The sequence below is a fragment of the Marmota monax genome, unplaced genomic scaffold (genome assembly GCF_021218885.2).
Source record: "Marmota monax isolate L192 unplaced genomic scaffold, Marmota_monax_Labrador192_F-V1.1 WCK01_AAM20220418_F8-fsc00009, whole genome shotgun sequence".
Lineage (NCBI taxonomy): Eukaryota > Metazoa > Chordata > Mammalia > Rodentia > Sciuridae > Marmota > Marmota monax.
In genome coordinates, this window is record NW_026694710.1 from 5165243 (window position 1) to 5173836 (window position 8594).

Sequence of the window (8594 nt, forward strand, 5' to 3'; positions counted from 1 at the left end):
GCACCCATGACACAACAACAAAGAAAGCACAAAAAACAGAAAGCGAAAGTAGAAGCGAAAGTACACAGTGCAGCTGCAATAAAATGTAAGGCTCTCTCTTTCATTACAGAGGAGCTGCCCCGCTTTGGTCGCGGATCCCACTTACTAGGGACTAACCCCGCTTTGATCGCGGATCCCACTTATTGGGACTAACCCCGCTTTGATCGCGGATCCCACTTACCTGGGACTAACCGGTGCACCACCCCTGAGTGTTGAAAGTTCTGGTTCCCGGGTCTCGGCACCACTTGTCGCGACCCCTTGCCCGCAAGGAAGACGCAACTCAGGAATCTTCTTTCAGCAGTTTATTCAGGCCCTTGATATTTCTTCTTCTCCCTCTCGGATGCCCCTCCCAGCCTTAATAAAGCATCCCAAGCCCCAATGCAAAGCTGCCGCGTGGAGCTTTCTCACAGGGTGGTGAAAAATCATGTGCCAACTTTCCCAGATAAGAAGTTGTTTGTCACAGACCACAGTGGAGCCAGCGTCATCTTGTAATGGCGACCATAGTCTGCAGAAACGGCAGAAGCGGCTCACCACAGTACAGTGTCATTCAAACTCTTAAGACAATTTTTTTCTTCATGCTAACAACCTTGTTTATGAACTTTTCAAGAACTACATTTCATTAGCTTTTCCTAGAACCCAATGAGTGTCATTTGCAGATGTATTTCATTCTTCACTGATCTTTTCAATCACCAGGTTCTGACTTCCATCAATGACAAAAGAATATGCTCATTTCATTACTAAACATAGTTTAGCAAGTGACCTAGTTATATCAGAGGAAATTCTGAAGAAAGAAAATCTCTTCTTGCCATCCTAGTATAAATATCTGTGAGATATACACTCTTAGGATGTTTTGTATATCTTCATTTGCAGCAACACATTTATTTTTCATTTATCATATATATATATATATATATGTATGTATATTTATGTATATATATATGTATATATATAATATGTATTTATAATCACTGTGAATTTCATTAACTTAAAGTCAATTTAAAGGGAATGATTTGTGGAGAGTATATTAAATAGAATGAGAGAACCAAAATAAAACTCAAAGTTATTTTCTGCAGGGACTGAGGTTGTGGCTTAGCAGTAGAGCATTCATCTAGCACATGCGAGGCCTGGGTTGGATCCTCAGCACCACATAAAAATAAATAAATAAAATAAAGGTATTGTGCCAAACTACAACTAAATTTTTTTTAAAAGTTATTTTCTGCAGAGTTAATGTGATATTCTCAAGGAATTACCCCAGCCCTTTTATTTTTCTGTCATCAGTGAAGGAAAATATATTAAGAAGTATTACAGACAATGAAAAATTGAAAAATACAGATTAGAGAAACAGGACAAACCATAAAACTAATATAAGATAATAAGAATTACCACCAGAGCTATATAGCATTATGAAAAAGCAAAGAAAACTAAACATATAAGATAATCTTGGCTCAACCCTGGCTTAATTCACCCATAAAAAATTTATCTTGTATGAAACCATTTACATAATTTTATAAATCTCATTTTTCCTATAAGTAAAATGAAAATAATAGCATCTATTTCATTTTATTATCATGATAATCAAATTATATACTATATTTTCAAACTGCTTTGTAAATTGACATTTGGTGTAATGCAGTTAAAGGGAGTTAATGATATTTTTAATATCTAAATATTAATAACAACTCTGGTATAAACATTTCTGAGATGGTTACAATTTCCTCTCGGATAAATTACTACTGAGTAAAGCATAGTAATTCAGAATCTGAAATTATAGAATTTCTGGCGATTGAGATGGGACACTATCACTTTAAGGGATTTGAGGCTACTCAAGCTAAAGATAGACCCATAACAGGCAGAAACACACAATGAGCTTCAGGAGGTGGCACTTGAATAGAGTTGCGTGAGAGGTGAAGACACTTTCAGAGACTCAGGTAAGGGGCCTCCATCTGGAAGGAGAGGATAATGGAACTTCCATAGGAGAGTGGTCCCAGGAAAGAAGGAAAGCCCAGCTCAGGACATAGCAGGGCTTCTTTGGGTTGGAGAACTCTGAAGAGAAGTGCAGCTTTTAGCTTTATTGTGGCAAGGCTCTATCTTGCCAGTGGGTCGCATTTGCAGGTTGAGGTTTACGGAATATGAAATGCAAGCAGGAACTAAATGGCTAACATTTCTAATTTGGCTGTTTTTGAAACAATTTGGTGTGTAAAAAAAAATAAATTTATTGCTGGCAGACTTTTGAGCTAACAGAATTCAACCTGCAGTGAAGAAATAAACTACCTAGAGAACAATATACAGAAGCTGTCTTTGACTCATTTATGTAACAGAAACATGATCTCATACTACAAAAGTCAGAGGGTTTATTGAATCTGCAGTTTGCAAAGTCTGACTTGTAAGAGTACATATTTTTATCTTTGTTTCTGGTTACATGTAATGAACAATCCAACCTTTATTTCAATAGATTTAGACAGCAATGTTATATCAGTTTTTACCTCTAAAACTTGGAAAGATAAAATACCCACAGTAAGTCAGGTATTTTAGCAGGTTCGTTGACTTAGCAAAAATTCATGGAATTTTAATGACAAAAAAAATGTTTGTATACTTACTAAAGTAATAACATTTCATAGGAAATGATATGAAAATTGTCATGAAGGTAATGATTGCCTTCTAATGATGTCCACACTGATCCCCATGTCCTTAAATGGAAAATAGAGAATGAGCAGATGTCGTAAAGTTAAGGATTTTGAGTTAAGGAGATTACTTTTGATTTCCCAGAACACAAATGTCCTTATAAAGGAAAAAGAGAAGGAGGAGAGTCAGAGAAGATGTGAAACCAGAAGTGAAGAGAGAGAAACGAGGAGTGAGGAATGATAAAATATTGAGATATTGAAGAAGAGAGCACACGCCAAAACTGCAGCTTCTGGCAGACACAATAGGAATGGAAATAGATTCTTCCCTAAAATATGCAGAAGAAATACAGCTCTACCAGCATCTTGATATTAGCCCACAAGATTCACTTTGGACTTGACTTCCATAACTGTAAGAAAATAATTTATGTCATTTTATGCCATTCACTTTGTGGTAGTTTGTTGTAGCAATAATAGGAAACTAACATAGTGCTCATTTTTTAAGTGAATTATACGCTGCATCTTAAAAGAAGTAATTTTAATAAGTCACTTAAAATAGTTCAATAACTTGCGTTTTAAGACAATGTCATTTGCTTGTTTAATTGATCATGAATATATGTTGGAAAAAGATCCCATATTGTTGGAAATCCTTGAAGGGATGAGATAAGAATCAAGTTATGGACTGATTTATGTCCTCCTCAATCATTGAAGTTCAACATTAAAGCCTAATCTCCATTTTTACTGTATTTGAAAAAAAAAAAAAAAAAGGACCTTTGAGCAGGAACTAAGTTTAAATGAGTTCACAAGGATGGGCCCTAATTCAATAACATTGGTGTCCTTAAGTGGAGAGAAAGAAACACCAGAGATCTTCCCCACCCCTTGGCATGTGTGCACACAGAAAGGTTATTTGAAGACGCAGTAGGAAGGTGCTATCTGGAAGCCCAGGAGAAAGCTGTCACCAGAAACTTACCTGCCATCACTTCGACCTTAGACTTCCAGTTCCCAGGACTAAAGGAAAATAAATTTCTGTTTTCTATGCAACTCAATCTGCAGTATTTTGTTGTGGCAGCTCAACCAGGTTAATAAAGTCTCCAAGGAAACTACTAAGCAAATAGTCTTTCAATGTTTGGTTGAATAGTAATCTTCTAATTTTGAGCAGATTTATATTTTTTTTTCTTGAATAAGAATTCATAGTGGCCATGCTAGGTTTCTGATAGAACACACTGTGAAAAGTATTATGAAATAAAAATTATGAAATTATGCTCCTCAAATAATGACCCCTCAACTTCATCATAATTTAAAATCAATAAATATTTAAATCTCCCAATAAAGTTCATTATCATTATCCAGGATTTCTAATTTAATGGCCACATGTTTCTAATAACTACTTTCTCAGAAATTTAATGATTCTGTAGCCAGTATCTCAATTCATTTTTTGTATCCCTTACACTATTTTTATTATCCTTTTTAAACCTTCTTGGTTTCTATCTGCCTTACATGAATAGAAACAAGAAAAAAAATCTTTGTTTTATTCTCAACTATATCCTGGAAATTCGAAATCAATGTCATACTTAATAGATGCTCAAAAAATGTTTTAATATCACAAGTTTAAAGCCAGCCTCAGTAACTTACTTAGGCCTTGAGAAACTTAGCGAGATCTTGTCTCAAAATAAAAACTAAAAGAGCTAAGAATGTGGTTCGGTGTTTAAGCACTCCTGATTTCAATCCCCAGCACAAAAATAATAATAATAATAATAATAATAATAATAATAATAATAATAATAATAATAATGGAATAATCACCACAAAATTAATTAATATTTAAATTCATGAAAGTTTGTTAAATCTCATTTTTTTCTTTAATACCTAGTATCTATAATACATGCTTCTTCAAAGTAAATTCCCTTCTAATATATGGCATTGCTATCAAAATCATGATCCAGATGAGATAAAGTTCCAGATTCTGGAAACTAATTAGTACCCAGATTTAATTGATTGTTATAGGTTATTAGTGAAGGTGCAAATATTAGAAAATGGAATATGCAAAATCAATGTGAGCTGGAGGACAACTGATAGTCACTGAGGAGACTTATCAGTGTATCAATGTACCAATGAAAATAAGACAAAATGTAATAGTCACAATTTATTGAACATTAGCCTGGCATGGTGTTGGCACACACCTGTAATCACAGCTACTTGGGGGTATGAAACAGGAATATGACAAATTCAAGGCCAGACTGGGTAACTTAGCAATTCCATCTCTAAAATAACAAAATAAACTAAAATGAAGGGAAGAGGATGTATCCTAGGACAGAACATCTTCCTAGTGTGTGTGAAGCTCTGGGTTTAATCACTAGTACTGAAAAAGAAAATAATGAATACTAGTTATTTTCTAGATATGTAAAAGTTAGTAGTGTATGTGTGATATAATATTTGGAAAAGTGAACCAATAGTTTTTTTCCTATATACTTGTCTTAGGATTCATATTTATTGTCACTTAATACTTTCTACAGAGAGAAGATACATCCTAGAATAAATAAGCTAAATGAAATTCTCAGTAATTTATTTTCAACTTGAAGCAAGGAGAATAGCCACACAAAAAAGAAAGAAAAAAAAACATTTTTTTAAGTTGCAAGACTTTGGTATTTTAAGCTATATGTATAAATTCACCTCTGGGTCATAAAGGGACAAATCAAAGAAAGAGCATAGAGTTTTTGTTGAAAATCTTAATACAAATAATGTGGGGCATAGCAGAAAGTGCTGCCTACTTAATGAGAAAAAGATAAAATATTTTTTTCTGAATAGGTGGGGGAAATTTTGAAAGGGACAATAAGGAAGGATGAAAGACCCAATCATGACATTTTCTTGTGATTTCTTTACAGGCTTCCTCTGGGATCAAACTTCTGCAAATAAGTGGAAAATTCCAAGTAGGTGAATGAATATCAGAGTATGTTAGATCTTCTATAATAATAGATTAAACTGACTCACCAGCAGATCCACCCTCAACACTGTGGAGATCATAACCCACTTAGCAATAAACACCACCTACCTGAAGAGGCTTCTAGGTAGTCTGTTAAATGGGAGTTTACCTTTCCTTGTCATCTGTGTTCTCTCTACCTATTGTTTACAGGCAAGCTCTACAAATTGAATCCTTCAATAGTACCAAAAAAGGAACAGAATTGAAGTTTTAAAATAAAATAAAACTCTTCTCTTTATCTTCACAATGCCTTCTTTTCTAAAGTATTCTCAATTTAGACTCTAAAAAGTCAGCCTAGGTCTTAAAGTTGATATTGATTTACTCTCTATAGCATTGTCTCCATCATCCCTCACATGAACAATTTCAGGGTTTAGCCTTTGCAGTTAAAAACTACAGGGTAACATCATGTATGACTGATTAAAATGTAAATTACTTTAATAATTTATTAAAATTATATTATTTTATATTATCATCATACCATTATTTGTTATCTGTGTCTACATTTCCTTTACAGTGAAAAGTGATAATAAAAAGCTCCAGTTTGTTTTAGTTAGTTAACGAATGAAATCCGTGACATGCTTTTTAAAAAACTACTTGGCATACAGTAAGCTTTCCAAAAAACATTATCTCATCATTGTCATCATTATGTACGCAGTTAAAATTTAGTGTAAATCTCTACATATAAATCAGTTCCACCACCATCATTTATAATACACACAATTCATGAGTTCGTATTTGGGTCAATCAAAATTTGGAAAAAAAAAAGTGTCCCTATTAGATAATCTTCAAGAACCACATGAAAACTACTCCATTTCTGATGTTAGAATACCCAAAGTTCTGTCATTTTGACTGAAAACATTATTTGGAAAAAATAATCCTATTCAAATTTTGAAAAACTCAGAAGCTCGAATATGCAAATTTAAGTCCAAATATTAATATGACATTCTTATTAGCCCTTCATTTGTATAGATACATACATTTGCTAGTGAATATTTATTGTAAAATAAAATGTAATTAAAATGAAATAAAACATAAGATATTCTAATTAATGAAAAAGATTATACAACACAATTATCAGCTCAACAATATAAAGTGTGCTTAAATATTATCCTTAAAATAAACTATATTGGGAATACAGAGTGAGATAAGCCATGCTAGATATCAGAATAAAACATGGCTTCTATTTTGAAACATAATCCTTCTAGAATTTAAAATTAAGTGAGAAAGTTATGTTTAAGTTATCAAATACTCAGGTCTTTGCAGAATATATCATTCTGTATATAAGGGTTTTAACTAATATTACAGATTTTAGAAACCCTTTTATTATTTAATATATTGAAAACTAACTTAGACAACTACTGTTGATCCAGTAATTGCATTAGTAATCAGATGAACATTTCCTTGCTAAATAGCTAGTGTGACCAGAATATTTTCTACTTCCTGAATATATATGTTCTTTCTCATTTCCCAATCTGGTTGCAAACATCAGACTGTAAGAGTTTCAAAAAATAATCTGAGAATAGAAGTCACACTCTAGAACCTTCTTCCTCTAGTGATCATGAAGGACATCCTTTAGAATGGACAAAATACAAGAAAATACTAGTCTGGATAGCTAAATCTCCAGCTGAAGTAGCTGCCTGAGAGTGAGCATCTCCATGTGTAACTGTGTGCCTGCTCTATCTTGGCTAATGATGACGGGGCATTGGGATAACTTCAATGATGCCCAGAAATAACTAAAGTTAATTTTGTTTGCTCTCTTTATGCCAGACTCAAAGCTCAGAACAATTATCACCAGAAGAACCCTTAATGTACATACCAAAATGACTATCAGTGGAAACAGTAGGGAAGACTTTTTGACCTCCACTCTCTTTGGGTTTCTTTTTAGCTGACATATGACAGATTAACAGAGAGAAGCACACAAATGTATTTAATGTAAGTTTAATTTGACATGGAGCTCTCAGAAAGAAACAAAGATCCCAAGAAGCTGTTAGAGTTGAACACATACATTGAGTTGTACCAAAAATAGTAAATAATGAAATAAAACAAGGGGACTTTGGTAAGGTAGTTGATTGTTGAAAAGTGACTAGAAAAAGAAGGGCTAGTGACAGATATTTTGTACACATTTATCCAGCTTCAACTCCCCATCTCTGGTAAGGAGACTATTTTTCTTCCTCCAGGTAGAGAGAAGTCACCTTCCTCAGGGATATTTCAGAACCTGCTTTTAAGATCAGAGTGCACTTCCTGCATCATCTCTATTGTTTAATTGTCTTTCTGAATTCTGAATACCTTCAACTCCAAAGCAGTCAGCAGTGCATAGTCAATGTGAAGCATCTAAGACTACAGTTTGAACATTCCTAATCCAAATATCTGAAATCAAAAATGCTCCAAAATCCAAAACATTTTGAGCACCAACATGCTGCCACAATGGAAAAATTCTACAATTTGCCTAATGTGATGAGTCACAGTAAAAATGCAGGCATACGAAAAATATCATAAAATTACCTTCAGGTTATGTTTATAAGTTATGCATAAAATGTAAATGAATTTCATGTTTAGACTTGGATCCCATTTTCAAGATGCCTCTTTACACATACATACACACGTATTCCAAAATTTTTAAAAAGTAAAATCTAAAGTGCTTCTGGTCCTAAGCATTTTAAATAAGAGAGACTCTACCTGTATGAAGTTGGTGAAAGGCTGCATCTTCATGGTCTTTAATTTTTTAACAGATAGATGTTAATCTTGCCATAGTTTTTAGAATATATCCTTTTTCTTATAAAACTTAAAAAAACTTTTAAAAAATTATTTTGCTACTTAAGTTTTTTATTGTCTTTTATTTATCTGTAAACAGAATAGATTATAATAATAGTAATAAATAATATGAGGGATGAATTAATAAGACTTGAAACCAAGTACCCGGAGGCCAAAAAGTAGTCTTTTCAAAAAGTTACTTCCTTCCA

At 33.2% G+C, this 8594-nt stretch overlaps 1 long non-coding RNA gene across 1 annotated transcript; it reads left to right on the plus strand.

Annotated features, from left to right (window-relative positions):
* The first annotated feature begins 1878 nt into the window (after positions 1 to 1878).
* On the plus strand, positions 1879 to 8295 carry LOC131423374 (uncharacterized). Its single transcript, XR_009224851.1, has 3 exons — positions 1879 to 1967; positions 2806 to 3069; positions 5540 to 8295. It is a non-coding gene; the product is annotated as an uncharacterized LOC131423374 (long non-coding RNA).
* Positions 8296 to 8594: the final 299 nt, after the last annotated feature.